General features: G+C 50.7%; 1 long non-coding RNA gene across 1 annotated transcript in view; it reads left to right on the top strand.

The window, feature by feature from the left end:
- The first annotated feature begins 7,580 nt into the window (after positions 1-7,580).
- Positions 7,581-16,054, top strand: part of LOC149326988 (uncharacterized) — a 58,169-nt gene continuing 49,695 nt past the window's right edge. Inside the window, exon 1 of the long non-coding RNA XR_016286082.1 lies at positions 7,581-9,189. This is a non-coding gene — a long non-coding RNA (uncharacterized LOC149326988). The remainder of the gene's footprint in view (positions 9,190-16,054) is intronic.

Genomic DNA, 16,054 nt, shown 5'->3' with positions numbered 1-16,054 from the left:
AAACATCTTGTGGTCTGTAATACATCGGGGTCCGTCCAAGTCATATTTCGTGTACTCTGCGCTCGGCCGTTTAAGATTAAAAAAAAAGTGCATCTTTTGACTGAGTTTAAAGACATCTCGCCTTCAAATTTGAAAAATCAAAATTGCATGTAGAGGCGAGCCCACAATAAGGGTCTAAGATATCACGAAAGCGTGAATGTCTTGAACGAAGAAAGTATTGCCGTAAAATCTTTTCGGTAAATGGCAATGCATCTTAGAAAAACTGAATATATTTGGTTGAGCCACCTTTTTATAGCGAAGAAGAGGCGCCGTAAACTCGCCCTCGCAATTAAAAATGCCCCGTTTCCGGCAAGTGCCGAGTCCGAACCGCGTCTCTAGGAGCATGATGCAAAATACAACGCAAATGAAACAAGAAACACAGGCAGGACGACGCGGACGAGTGCTAACAGGAAACTGTGGTTTATTGCTCAATCAACGCAATTTACACATGACACAATGAAAACCATAGCGCAAACGTGTTTCCTCTGAGCTACATTTTTACATTAAGAGCGTTTATTAAATAGCGCCACTTTCGGCTTTACTTAGTCTCTGGGATCCTATGACATCACTCACACTCTAAAAATTCATATTCTATCATATAGACTATTGCGGCTACACTGCACTCTATGGCAGCTGTTCGCCGCTCCCAAATTACTAGAGAAGTGAAACGCTTCCCTCGATAAGAGTAGGACTTCAATTTTACTCCTTCTACGGCGAAAAGGAGTGAGATGGTGTTTGTTTCTCGCTTATGTAATACAGTGGACCTGTTTCATTACCTATGACCCGCATCTAATGCAAAGTAGGACCATCACTGATTCTAATGAACGGAAATAAAGTGGTCACTTTTCAGCGGAAGGAAAAAGTGATTTCAATTCAGAAATTTATTCAAATGAAACTCAAGATATTTGTAGAACGCGCCATTGGGCTGGTTTCAAGACACTCGCTCAAGCAGAGCGCGCAAAAACGCTTTAAAATGCATAATGTTCCATGACAAAGAAGCGGGTCAATATGCCAAGAAATCCAAAAAAGGCAACAGCATGGCCTCTGTCTGAGCACATCTCAAACAAAGAATTGATGAGTGGCTTGGCTAGGCCATATATTATTGCCTGAATCATCTCCACTGGGTCACAACAGCGCGCATTCTTTAATTACTAAATTTGCTGGACCTTTTAAAAGAAAATTTAGTGATTTCTGCAACCGCTCCTAGTGACCTATTATTAACGATAGAATTCTTTACATCTGTGGTCATTGGTCTGGATGGTGTCAGCGTTGGTCTTATGCGACAGGCCTTTTCTTCTGCGGCGGCATAAGCACAGTCCACTGACCACCACCGTAGTTGTCCTCATGTCTTTGTTCCACTAAAAAACAGCCACGGAAGAAAAACCCAACCCGAGGGCAGCAACTGTAGAGCGAGCGCATGCGTTTCGAATGCTTCCGAATACGTTTGGAAATTGTTGTGATGCACCCCACAACTTCGTTCGGCCCGAATGCCATTCGAGGTGTCGAATACCATTCGACTGAAATGCCATTTAAAAGCTATGATGCTTTTAATGCATCATACCAATAATACTATAATGTTATAATGTGCTCCAGGAACATGTGTTTTTGATCTCTAGGATCAAAGTAAAATATCTACTTTGGCAGCGTATTCATGCCAATTATAGTTAAACAGAGATGAGGCAGATATATACAGGTCTTTACACAGGTCTCGCACATCTTATCGAGAGCTGAAGTGACTTTTTACGAGTTCGAAAATCTATAGAGACTGTCACTTTTTGTTGCAGCTACATTGAACTTTGCTTTGTCGTTTTAACAGATGGCACAAGATTGACCGCCGTTTGCCAGTACACTTTTAACACTCGATGAGTGATGGCAGCGCTAGGCCAATATAGACAACTTCCTGAAATGGCATAGCTGATTCTGGCAAGCAGTGGGCGGAACTCTGGCGAACATGGCCCGTGACAGCCATAATTTTAAGATGGTACACCTGACAATGGCAATGAGTGGGAAAAATCTGGCTAACCTGACCCATGATAGCCAGGATTCTGTGATGGCAAAGCCAGTACTGGGAAAGCGATGAACAACCAATCCATATTTGGGTGCGGTAATGAGAGGTTCAGCCAATATGAGAAACTAATTGGGACCTCTGGGCCTACTTAGGGCAATGCTTTGCTAACGGAATTTTAATACTGGTACGCTGTCATTGCTATCTGCGAAAGTGGCTTTGAAATTCCCTAGAAGGAGTGTAGCGAAAACGCTGCCTATAATATGATGGCTGCTGTTACCTGGCTAAAGAAAATTCGATTTGCACCCTATGGCCTCCAGTATCCTCAGCATCTGTAATATTGATGTTGGAATAAAATGATGATAAAAAAATCTCGCTTAGCAAAAGCGAGCAGGAAATATCATTTTGCACTTCCTAGAAAAAAAAAGGAGAATTCAAAGTGCAGTCTTAAAAAAAAAAAGATATATCTTGTTGCAACAGCATGTCAGCCCACACGTGCAAGAATTGACTTCATCAGACGTGTTGCATAGCACTTCGGTGACGGCATAGCTTCGCAGTTTTGCGGCGCGGCGAACTTTGTCTACAAGATTTCTGATGAAACGCTGACATTTCAAAGAGCTGAATGATAACAATGCACAGAATTTCACTCCTCTTTATTAACTCACTAAAAAAAGTTCACTTTTTATTGTTGCCTCAGCTTATAACTCTGATATTTTTAAATCTTCGTCACAGCCGCAGATTACTTTGCCTGGACATAACATGTATGCACTTACACACAGCTGTTTAGCGACTCCGCTTCTAAAATTGTCACTATCACTATAGTTCACTTTCCGACAGGTCCAGAGAAATGCGTATTGGCAATAGATTCGTTTTCTGCCCCCACTGCTGGAGCATTTAACTGAATAGCGGGGACAGTCTTACAACAGCTACCAATGAAGGACGCGGTAGTCTATTCGAGGACGACGCTACCTAGGACATAAAACTTTTGAGCCGCTCATTCAGTTGTAGTGGAACTTAACCTGCAGATTATTTCCTTTCAGACACAGCGTGTTCAATTTTAACGTCTATTTCATTGGGTTTGGAGTTGGGTGATTTCAAGATGTACAGTTAAAAGCAGCAGAAGGAAGAAATAAAGACCAAGAAGTAACACACACACGACAAGGACGATGCTTGTCCTTGTCGTGTTACTTGTTTTTCTTTTCTTTTTCTGGTTCTTATTTTTTTTTTACTTCTTTGCTCGGCAACCCGAATGCAATCATCGTGGACGCCCGCCGAATGGCCACCACGCCTTCTATTTTGATCACGTTCCGTGCTGAACCTATGCCATGCCCGTTCTTTATGAAGGAGCCCTCCACGGCTGCCCACAGTTCCGAGGGCATATAGACGCCTGCACGAACTGCCGCGTCCCAGGCCACCGGGCCGATGTGCGTGTCCACCCAAGATCCCATAAGTGCTCCCGCTGCGGACAGTCACATCCCAAAGATGTGCCCTCATGCACCCCGAGCTTTATTTTCTGCGGAGGCCCTCATATGACCAAAACTGGGAACTACAAGGCCCGGGGTCGTAGACTAGCATCCCCGATGAACGCTCTCTTTCCCCTATCTACACTGCGGCTTTCCCGCTGCGATCAACCCAGCGCAGCCAACGAACGCAGCACGACGCCTTCCCGGTCATCTTCTAGAACCCGACATAACGGCAGCAAGAACTCCTTACGGTTCACCTGGGCAGACCGCGGTTCCGGCAGCGCCACTCGTCATCCCACAAAACCGCAGTCCTCCCAAGCAGATCCGAGAGACCAGGAACTCAGGGCCTTGCGCGTCGTGTTAAGCCGCCTTTCCTCCCTCCTAAGAACTCCCGCCCGCTCCATTCCCCCTCAACCCGCACCCCCTCTCATTAACCCGACCCCATCATCCACAAACACTTCGAGCGCACCTCTACCCCCCCCCCCCCCCCCTCCCCTGCAAGAAAGCAGCGTGCCTTAGATGCCACATCCCCTCCTGTACGCCCAGAAATAGACGCTAAATTTGTAGCACCAGCAGCCAAATTTGACCACAAACTAAAAGAGCTAGACGCCCCCATGGAGGCCACATTTGACCACCTTTCCGCCACCCTCACCGAAAAACTTGAGCAGCGCATGAACGCTATGCTTACGAAGTCGCTGGAGCTCATGGCGCATAATCTTACACATCACTTAAGCCAACTTCAAGCCCCCTCCACTCCTCCATCCTACTTCCGCAAGCACAAACCACCTTTCCTGAGCTACAAACACGATTTCACACCCCTCTGACTACTCTCCTCAATTGTGCCACCATCCAACAAGGCGGGTGGAACAGTAATTCTCTCCTAATTTTAACTTGAAACTGCCGCGGCTTCTGGGGCAAGCGCGCCCCTCTGTAACTTCTCCCCACCATCACACCCATGACCCACATACTTTTTCTCCAGGATACTGCACACCGGGCAACCCTCCCCAGCTAGACATCTACATAGTCAGATACCACTAACACACCCAGGGCATCCACACTCATCCGCCGCAGCCTCACCTACAAAACTCATCACATCACGTCTGAGACACCCTGCGTGATCACTGAACTTATACGTCCTACACATGCACTTCCTTTAATCTTTAGAGCAAACATATGCCACCCCCCGCCCCAGCCCATGGCCCCAATACAATTAGTCCTCTGAATGCTACACCATCTAGCAGGGAAACATCCCTTGCTCACTGTAGGCACTTCAACAGTCATCATACTGACTGAGGATACACAACCACGAAACATCGAGGTCGGATGCTCTGGCTGCTCTTGCAGAACCTCCAACTCACTGTTCACAACACGTTTCAGACACCTACGCGGATTGGCAACAGTGTCACCATGGACACCAGTCCGGAACTGACGCTGAACCGTTACATCCGCCGTGTTACCTGGAACAGAACACAACATACACTGGGCAGTGATCATTACATTATAAAAATCACTCTCCCGTACAAACCACCCCGTCACGGAAATACAACCCAGGAACTCAATAACTTGGGATGCCCTTCGCGCTGCACGCACCACCCTCCCAATACTCCTTACGCAGACGTCGATGCATGGGTGCAATCACCCAAGCATGATGTTCACCACAACACGTAATGCATTGAAACAACCACCGACACCCCTACCCTGGACATATGCTTAGCCCAACTCTAGGGGGCTTACCACAGCCTCCTGGAACGCTGTAAAGGCAACAATAACACTCTGGCACTCAATAACTGGCATTCAATAACACTCTGAGGAGCTCTGCCGATCCAACTGGGGAGAGATATGTGACAGCATCGCCGGAAACCTATCCAGCAAACGCGCATGGCAACTCCTCCGGCACCTCATTGAGCCCTCACACCAAATCAGCAACACAACACCACGCAGCACGCCTCACATAAACACGATGACGATCGCGACACTCTCCTAGACACACTTCAAACCATGTACACCTCTCCAGGCGCCCAAACACTTCTACCCCACTACACAGGACAAGATAATCCCACACTCCACACCGACATCACGGAGACGAAGTCAGAGCGGTTACCCTCCTGATTCTCCGCGCCAACTCCGCACTTGGTGCAGATCAAATCACAAACTCCATGCTCCGTAATCTGTACGGTTTAGTTTATTAGGTTTATTAGGGTTTAACGTCGTGAAGCAACTCAGGCTATGAGGAATGCCGTAGAGAAGGGCGCCGGAAATTTCGACCATCTGGGGTTCTTTAACCTGCACTGACATCGCACAGCACACGGGGCTCTAGAATTTTACCTTCATCGAAATTAGGCCACCGCGGCCGGGATCGAACCCGCGACCTTCGGGTCAGCAGCACAGCGCCGTAACCACTGAGCCACCACGGCGGGGTCGTAATCTGGACGGCCAATAGATTACCAAGATTACGAAATACTTCGACGAGTGCTGGAGGGAGGGTGACCCCGCAGTGCTGGCCCCAAGCGAACCCCAACAAACCCAAACGCAACAAACCACTTACACTCCGAAAACATTCGCAAAAGGCACCCGTGAGCTGTGCGGTATGAGTGCATGTTTAAGATTCACAGGTGGTCGAAATTGGTTGGTTGTTTGGTTGGCCTCAAATATAATGACACATACCCACTAAGGGGGAGTGGCCAAGACAAAGGCGGTGATCTGCTGGAAAGCACATTCTTTTACCCTCGTCGCAGGCTGCGGACGCACTCCTACTCTCGACACCAGTCGCCATCTCTCGGCGCGCGCGGTCCCAGGGACTGCGGGTCGCGCCGGCGCCGCGCGTAGAACGCGTGTTTACGTGTTCGCTTCTGCCGTTCTTGTTCTTCGTCATCTAACTTGCGAGGGTGTGTGCTGTGCGCCACTACTCACATTTTCCCCCTTCCAGAGAGTACTGCGGTTATCTTGCGCGCAGTTACTCGTTAGCCTGACATCCGAGGGTAGTCGACCAGGTAGGGTACGGACTGGAAACCGGTACTTCTAAGCAGATTTCTGCGCTGGAGTGTCGTCTGTTGTTGCCTTTTATGTGCGCTATCATCTGTGATAATTTTATGCATCAGAATGTAGATCTATTGATTAAACTCATTGCAGTAGTAACTGGATAAGCGAGCTGCAGACTGAAGGTTGTCCCGACGAAGCGCGTATTTTCGATCACCAGTACGTGTTCGGCATCCTTGCGCTGAGCTTGCTCTTGTTCCCATTAAACACATTTCATGCATAGGATTGTAAGCAGGACCGCTACCAATTTCAGTAGCTCTTTCCGCACGCATGTCAGAGGGATCGAGGGGGTAAAGGGTTTAGCGTAGTCTTTCAGTTGTTGATATCTACCTTAATCATAGGAAAATTTGCGCGATTTCATTACATTCTGTGACACATAGCCAAACGGCTACGCAACGCTGTCACACGCGGTGAGAGCTCCCGAATAAAATAAATGCTACTTCCTACCACATAATTCGTGAAAGCTGGCTTCTCTGCTAATATCTGTTCAAGCTTTGATAAATTAAGCGAAATTATGTTTTTATGCACCAGGTGGTAAACTCCATGACAAAATTTGTTTTCTGTTGGCGCTGACCTGTTGGCAGTTGAGCTCACAGCGGTAATTTGTTGATAAACTGGCGCACCACGCATGCGACAAGAAAGCCGCACCGCTAATGCTTGCTATTGAACAAAAAGTTTTCTCTGCGGCGGAGCACCAAGACGGTAGCGATATAAGCACGAGCGCGGTCTAAGCGCTGGCACAACTAACGTGAATATCAAACGAAATGCCATTATAACGCATCAATGTTATCTCTTTGATAACGTAAATACTTCCTGCAACACAACTACGCTGCGGACGTATGCTCGGCAGTGTTTTTTTAGCGCCCGAAGCGCGGCTCTATGCAGGCGCGGCCGCGGATCTGCCGCAGCCCCGCAGTCCCCAAAAAAACGCCCGCACCGCGGCGCACCAGTCGGCGGAAAATGGCTGCGCCGAGGAGCGGCTCTGGATTCTGGTCTATAAGTAGTTATAGGGTATAGGCTGACAGATTGGACGACGCAACGACAGCGGAATTGCTAGCTGGGCGATCAGAGACGGGACGATGGCTTTATGTGCAAATTCGAATGCAACGCATGGAACGGTTCAATTTCGCATTGACTGAAAGAGAAATTATTCCGGCGACCGCCACTACGGCACCTCTTGACGACGCGGCAGCGTATCGCGTCTGTCAGACGTGTGGCGCTTCGGCTCCGTCATTTTTTGACAGGAGCCACGACTCAAGTCGTCGGACCTCATCAATTTTGCTCACTTTGGATTCGGCAAGCTGATCGGCATCCGTGGACGCCAATGTCATTCAGGTGGGCCCAGTTTTTCAAATTTTAAAGCGGGTTTTCCTTCCCGCCTCCGGCGCGGACGCTAAGTCTAACGGCTGCGCCGGCGTTCGGCTGCGAGGGAGCTCCTGCTTTCTGCAAGATGACGGAAACGCCCGTTCAACGCGGTTATGACCCGGACGCCATGTCTTGGTCGACCGTTCCCGTCACTGTGAAACCCAAATCGGCACCCGCGGACCCGATCCGTAATGAATCTCTCCTCCGTCTACTTGAGCGTCGCTCCAGACGAGAGGCCAAAATAGCGGCGGACGCCTCGGCAACCGCCGAAAATGCTACCCGCCAAGCTCCCGCCTCGCAAGCGGCGAATGACTCCGGCCGTAAGGGCCGCAACCCAGTGACCAAGTGGAGGCCGAAGCCTTTACCAAAGTTTCAAAAGGACGTCTTTGTCATCGTGATCAAGCCCCTGAAATCGTTGGCCATCCGGGACGCCTTTCAACACGGCGAGCTCGGTGCCGCGTTCGGCGCTTTCCTCGGGGCGCCTCAGGCAGCCGAGTTGAGCCTCCTTTTAAGAAAGGAACAAAATTTGATCCTCGCCAGCACCCGGAACGCTCACGTCGCAGACCGTCTGCTAGGCGACTTTTTCTATGAAATCGACCAGAGGAGATGTGCCTCTCGCCGGCCATCTCAAAGAACACGAAGCGGACGTTTGCAATGGGGTCATTACGGTGGCCAATCAAGAGACGTCTGAGTCTCTCCAACCTTGCGTGCAGTGGAGGAGCGGCGCTTTATTCGATATCCGCATATTCGGCACCTCAAACAAGGCTCGGCTCACTTTTGCCGGCACGGTGAGGCCTCGATACGTACACTACAACTCTGAGATTGTCACAGTGCACCAATATTTGCGCACTATTCCGGCCTGCAGTTTGTGTGGAACTGTCGGCCATCGGGCGGACTCTTGTCCCAATCCAACACAAGACAAGTGTGGCCTGTGTGGACAGCAGGCACCCATACAAGAGGGCGTGCGGGCCCCTCACCAGTGTATGCCAAAATGTGCGGTTTGTGGTGGTGGCCATGCGACGAACTCGCGGGACTGCAGTGCTAAATATCGGCATACCAAGCCAGCCGCCCCTAAGGACGGGAAATCCAGCGGGACGGGCAGGCAGCCACGTCACCCAAGCAGCTGTACTCCAAAACGACAGACGCCTACTAGCGGGAAGGACGTCAAGAGCTGTCCAGTGCAGCCACCGCCGCCACACGGCGGCCAGGAGAAGCAAGCCCGCTCCCAAGACAACAATGGCGGCCGGTTCCTGGGCCAACGCCGTCAAAAATGGCAAACAGGTGAGCGGTTCAGGCAGGGTTGCCTCCTCTTCCCGCCCCCTCTCCCCTCCCTCTCGCTCGGCGGCTGACGCTGAGCTCCACAACCTTGTAGCTTCTCTCCGGGCACACAACGAGATGCTACTTGCAAAAATTGAAGCCTTAGCGGCTAAAACAACTCCCCCTCCCCCTAGTCCCTCCGATACGGACGCTATGGAGAGCGAGACGGCGGCGACGCCGACTATGGAACCTTCCCTTGCCGAACTCGAAGCCCGTCTTAATGCCAAATTTGACACCCCGTTGGAAAGTACGATGCAACGCCTCATCGCTAGAGTCATGGAGGCCATCCCCTCTATGATCGCTCAACACGTCGCGACTAACACCCGCCTTTCTCGCAGAACAGGTCCTCTTAAGGACGTATCTGGTCGGCCCTCCAGATTGTCCCGCCGAGTAAATGACCTTGACGGTGACGTAGACAGCTGCCCCCTTCCAGTTGCTGAGCTTCAGCCCCTGGTATCTGGCTCGGGGGCAGCCTCACTTCCACCTCTCACCTCTAAATCTGAGCATGGCGGGACACCACCGGTGTAGGCGCTCCCCTCTTTCCAAATCGGCTTCCCCCATTACGATTACTCAATGGAACTGTCGGGGGCTCCGGTCCCGTTCTAAGCGGGCCGACCTCCGACTTTTCCTTTCAACCTTTCAGCATTTTCCTGCCGTAGTTGCCCTCCAAGAGCCAGGGAAAGGAGCCGTACTAACAAGTCATGCGACGTTCCAGCAGGACCACTCGTCTTGTCTATTAGTCCATAGAAATTATACAGCCAACCAGGTCGACTTAGACATGCAACTTGAATACTCCTATGTAATGGTGACCCTCCTCCCACTCCGCAAACAGGACCCACCGCTACACATACTCAATGTATACTGCAATCCGAAATTGCCGAATGTATCATTTGCGGACCTCTTTAGCCGCGCACTGAGAGTTGCAGGTCGGGACCCCCTCCTGATTGTGGGCGATTTCAACGCTCCCGCTCGGAATGGGGTTACTGCCGTGAGGAGAAGCGGGGGCGCAAGTTGGCGGAGCTTGCGTCAACGCTGGGCCTCACTCTTCACACTGACCCAGTCCACCCAACTCGTATAGGCAACTCCGTGACTAGGGATACATGTCCGGACTTGACCTTCACCCGCAACATTCAATATGCAGACTGGGTCAACACCGAGGAAACCCTCGGCAGCGACCACTGCCTCCTGAATACTACGATTAGGAGCCATCCTTTGGCGCGACCAACAACACAAACCCGACTCCCAGATTGGACCAAGTTCAGGCAGAATTATAACAATGTCACACCCATACATGAGCAGGGCTACCAGTCTTGGTCACAACAGTTGGTCTCTGGCCTTCGCTCCTCCGAAACTCAAATTCAGCTCTCAGAGGCGGTCTCGGATGTGGACAACCACATGCTCCATCTCTGGGAGGCCTGGCATTGCCTCGTCCGTCGGTGGCGCCGGCAAAAGCACAACCGGAAACTTAAAGCTCGCATCGTCGAGCTCACTCAACGAGCGGCTGAGTATGCGGCCCAACTCGCCGACTCAAACTGGGTGGTCCGATGCAATACGGCCGCGCGGTAAATGTCCAGCCGGAACACGTGGCGACTCTTACGCGCCCTAATTGACCCAACGCTAACACGCACGAAAACCAAAAACACCTTCAAAGAGCAATACACAGCTTTCAGGGCAACACAAATCAATTGGCGCACAAGCTCTGGGGCCAGTACTTGTGCACCACCCAGGACTCCCGCGGGCCGGCGTACTCTTATGCAGCTTCTGAGAACGTTGAGCTGGATCAACCGTTCCAGCTCCACGACCTGAAGGCTGCCCTGGCAAGAATGAAACGCGGCACCGCTCCGGGTCGGGACAAAATTACAGTCAAATTGTTAGCCAACCTCCCCGACCCAGCATACCTGTCTTTATTGAATTACATTAGCTCAGTCTGGCTTGGGGAAGTGTCACTACCCATCGAGTGGAAGACCGCCCTGGTCACCTTCATTCCTAAAGCTGGCAAGGCTATCAACACAGACAACCTCCGCCCCATCTCTCTGACTTCCTGTGTGGGCAAACTCATGGAGACGATGGTACGTGGCAGGTTGTCCGAGTTCATGGAATCCAAACACCTTTTCGCAGATACCATGTTCGGGTTTCGCCCACACAGATCTGCAAAAGATGTCCTGCTACAACTCAATCGGGCTGTCCTCGACCCAGTGGAATGCCCTCACAATGACAAGGTCGTACTCGCCTTGGATTTGAAGGGTGCATTCGACAACGTTACCCACGAGATCATTCTCACCCACCTCTTTCAAACTAACTGCGGCAGAAATGCCTTTCAATACATTCGGCAATTTTTAACCGACAGACAATCTTACATTCGGATCCAGGATAAAGAACATGGCCCTTTTCATTTAGGAACCAGGGGTACACCCCAGGGCGCGGTGCTCTCTCCCCTCTTATTCAATTTGGCTATGATGCGCCTACCGGCCCAGCTGGGCGCTGTCGCCGGTGTGCAGCATGCGCTGTACGCTGATGACATCACCGTGTGGGCCACGCAGGGTTCCCTTGCAGACATTGAGGCTAACCTGCAGGAAGCGGCGACCATAGTGGACCGTTATGCTCGCCGCTGCGGCCTCCAATGCTCCACCCAAGTCTGAATTTGTGCACATACGCCCCTCCTCAAAGTGCACAGCCAAAATTTCATTGTCTCTCGAGACAGGTTCAATCGCTGAAAATATCGAAGTCCGGGTACTGGGGCTCTTTATACATCAAGACAGACGGTCAGAAACAACATTGGCCAAACTCCGTCAGGTGAGGGACCAGGTGGGCCGCTTGGTCCGCCGGGTTTCTAACATGCGCGGGGGGTTACGATGTAAGGACGCCTTGCGGCTGGCGCATGCATTTGTTACCAGTCGAATTCTATATTCGACTCCATACCTCCACCTGCGGAAGCAAGACGGGGATTCACTCGAAGTCATCCTCCGCAAAATTATTAAGCGGGCTCTAGGCCTCCCTGTGACCACCTCCAACAAGCGCCTCCTGGGGCTAGGCATGGTGAACACATTTCGGGAGCTCCGGGAAGCCCACTTGACTAACCAATACACACGTCTCTCGAAGACATCGTCGGGTCGCCGCCTCCTTGCCCGACTACACATCCAACACACCACTCTCATGGAAGAGCGCGTACGTATTCCATCCCAGTGGAGATGCGTCTCCACGTGCGCCCTCTTCCCGCGAACATGAACCGTGAGGACCATAATGGCCGGCGCCTGGCGCGGGCGGAAGCCCTGGCCCGCCACTATGGATCGAAACCCGGCGTATTCTACGTGGATGCTTCAGGCCTCCACCATGGGGCATGGTACACAGCCGCAGTCGTCCAGCAATCCAAAGCAGTGAACGGCCTTACTTTCCGAGCCCGTGACATAACACACGCGGATGAGGTGGCCATTGCGTTGGCTGCATCTGATTCCAATTCAAAAACAATTATTTCCGACTCGCGAGGGGCATGTCTGAACGTCGAGCAGGGCTGGGTACCGTATCTAGCCTACCGCAGTCTTCGAAACAGCGTTTACACCGGGGACCCCGCGCACCGGCGTATCGTTTGGGCTCCCGCTCATATGGGCTCCCGCTCACATGGGCCTTGAGGGAGATGAGGCAGCTGACGCCGCCGCCCGCGCGCTCTCTACCGGACATTCCCCTCCGAACCTGACGATCAGGAACTCGAATTTATTCTAGCTTATACCTTCAAAGACATCGGTTCACTCTATCAATCTGACCATGGTCTTTATCCCCGCCCGTGTAAAGGTCTCTCAAAGGCGGAGGAGCGGCTTCTGCTCCGCCTGTATACTAATACTTTGCTGTGCCCGGCAGCTCTGAAACACTTCGACCGTTCTTTCTCGGGCAGCTGTCCGCTTTGTGCGGAGATGTCTTCGGACATCTACCACATGGTGTGGGCCTGCCCCTCCAACCCTGCAATCCCCCGTCACACCAACCCAACCCGGGAGGACTGGGAGGCGACCCTGCTCGGCTGCTCTGACCTGCAGGCCCAACGGGCCTTGGTCGCGCGAGCCTGGGCGGCGGCCGATGCCACTGGGGTCCCGAACTAGGGACCTCCACCTAGTATTTGTAAGGGCTGGCCCCCTCTGGGTCAGCTCATGCATAACCTCCTATATTATACCTGTACATAAGTGTTTTCCACCACCACCACTTCAGAGAGCACGGCTGCAGTTACAGTGTGTGTTTGCCGCGCCGCGCGCCTGTGGCGCTACTCCCGCTGGGACGTCATACAAGCTGTAGATTATGTTTTCTTTCTCTCAGTCGCAACAATATCAAAAACAAAACATCAGGCACACTTTGTCTAAAGTGCGTAGAGGAGAAAGCGTTTTCCGCACTACTTTGCCTACGTGACACTGGTGACGTCACCACTGGATGCCGTCACACAAAATTGATGACGAAGTAATAGAAATTACTAATTATTGACTAATTACTGATTAATGACTATATACTAATTAAGTGCTAATTAATGACGCTTAAGCTTCGCTTTTAGGAGTGGAACGCGACAGCGTGTTGTCGCGCTGCCAGGCGGTCCATGGAACGCCACCACCCGTTGGGCGCGATGCCTTGCTTTTTGCACGCCACGATTTTTGAGAACAGGAAATTCAGCAGTATTTCTGTCATCTCGGTGGACAGCCGAACCGCACCATACAGGAAGGGAGGAACGCGATGCCTTGCCCTTTGAGCGCAACGCTTTTTGAGGAAAGGAAATGCCGCAGTAATTCTCTGTCATCTCGGTGGACACCCGAACCGCACCGTACAGGAAGGGAGGAATGCCACCACTCGTTCCGCGCGATGCCTTGCCCTTTGAACATAACGCTTTTTGCGGAAAGGAAATTATCTGTGATCTCGGTGGACACCCGAACCGTACCGTACAGGAAGCGAGGAAGGCGGACTGAAAGAAGAAAGAAAGAGGGGCCGTAATGAAGAAAATGAAAATTGTATTTAAAAAAAGGAAATTACGCAGTAACCGTCTCACATACGAGGGGCGTTCAATAAAGATTTCCCCTGACTCACTTCTACTTATTGCAGGATGCTGAAACTGCGCATGTGTAATGACTTAAGTCCCTATAGGTCGCGTGCTAATGTGCAACTCTTAACTAATAACGGTCTTCCTTTCACAGGTGCTGAAGTGGTGTGAGGTGTGATAATGGATGCAGTGGAATACAAAGCAGTCAAGTTCCTGTGCTTGAAAGGCCGCACTCCAAGGGAGACTTTCGATGAGACAAAACAGGTTTATGGGGAGGATTCCCCATCATATGGTGTAGCAAAGAACTGGCATCGTTAATTCAAATGTGGTCGGACATTGGTGGAAACGACTCCGATTGCAGGACGACCTCACTCCATTATCGATGAACACACTATCCAGAAAGTAGAGGCCGCCATTTTAGAAAATTGCCGCGCAACCGTTCGAGACCTAGCCCAAAATATCAATATTAGTGTGGGGTCGAGGGAAAAAATCATTCAGAACCATCTTCACATGCGTAAGGTATCCGCTCGCTGGGTTCCCCGGCTGCTCACACCTTTCCGAAAGCAGGAACGAGTCGAACGCTCCCAGGCTCTTTTGACCATGTGCCACGGAAACCAGGAGGACTTTTTCAACAGACTGATTGCACAGTATGAAGGCTGAGTTCATTACTATGATCCGGAGATTAATGTCCAGTCGGTGCAATCGAAGCACTTGGACTCACCGCCTCCAAAGAAAGCACGCGCCCAGCCCTCGGCGGGCAAGGTCATGCTCAAAGTCTTTTGGGACCAGCACGGAGTAGTCTTTATGGATTTCCTAGCAAAGGGTGCCACGATTACTGGGGCATACTATGCTTCACTGCGGCGGAAATTGCGGGAGGCCATCAAGAGCAAGAAACGTGGCATGCTCACCAAAGGTGTCCGCCTTCTGAAAGACAATGCCTCAGTTCACAACTCTCATGTTGCCCAGATGGAAGCATGCTGCTGCGGCTTTGAAATTCTACCGGATCTCCCTTATTCACCCGACCTCGCACCATCGGACTGCCTCCTCTTTCCAACAATGAAGTCATATTTGAAGGGTAAGCATTTTCCAGATGATGAGACTCTGATTTCCGAAGTCACAACATGGCTTTTGGAGCTACCTGTTCACTTCTACAAGCAAGGTGTTTACAGATGCATAAAAAAATGGGAGAAGTGTGTGTCCCTGGGTGGCACCTATGTTGAGAAGGACTAATAAATCTGCAAAGTTTCATTGCTCTCCGTCCAAAGGAAGTGGGTCAGGGGAAATCTTTATTGAACAACCATCGTATCTCGGTGGACAGCAGTCGAAAATTGTATTTGAGGAAAGAAAACTGCGCAGTGGCTGTCTCACATATTTCGATGGACTCCGGTCGAAATTCGCGCGCAGTGACGTCACGACCATTTCGACCAATCTGAAGCGCTGACAAATTTGCTAACACGTCTTGGTCACGACAGCATGAGCCATTAAAGGCTTTCGCCTTAAAACGCGGACACATCTGCCGACACGGCTGTCGACACGGCTGCTAACGACAGTATGAGGCATTAAAGGCTTTCGCCTTAAAATATAAAAAATTCAGGGGGCACTTTGCTTCTCTAAAGTGCTGCAAGGCGAAAGCGTTTCCTGGCGCACTGTTTGTTTTATTTATTGTTTATTTTTCATATTATGTTTTTCTTTTAATTTTTGTTATTTTTCTCATTTTGTTGTGTTTATTTTCACATATTAGTTTTACTCTGTTTATTTTTACTCTGCTTGGCCCTCGGGCTGCAGTATCTTGTAAATAAAATAAAAATAAATAAATATTTTTGT

This window comes from Amblyomma mixtum, chromosome 10 (assembly GCF_055824585.1).
Source record: "Amblyomma mixtum isolate Tamu chromosome 10, ASM5582458v1, whole genome shotgun sequence".
Taxonomy (NCBI): Eukaryota; Metazoa; Arthropoda; class Arachnida; order Ixodida; family Ixodidae; genus Amblyomma; species Amblyomma mixtum.
The sequence above is the reverse complement of the archived record's forward strand: the minus strand, read 5'-3'. Positions and strand labels throughout refer to the sequence as shown.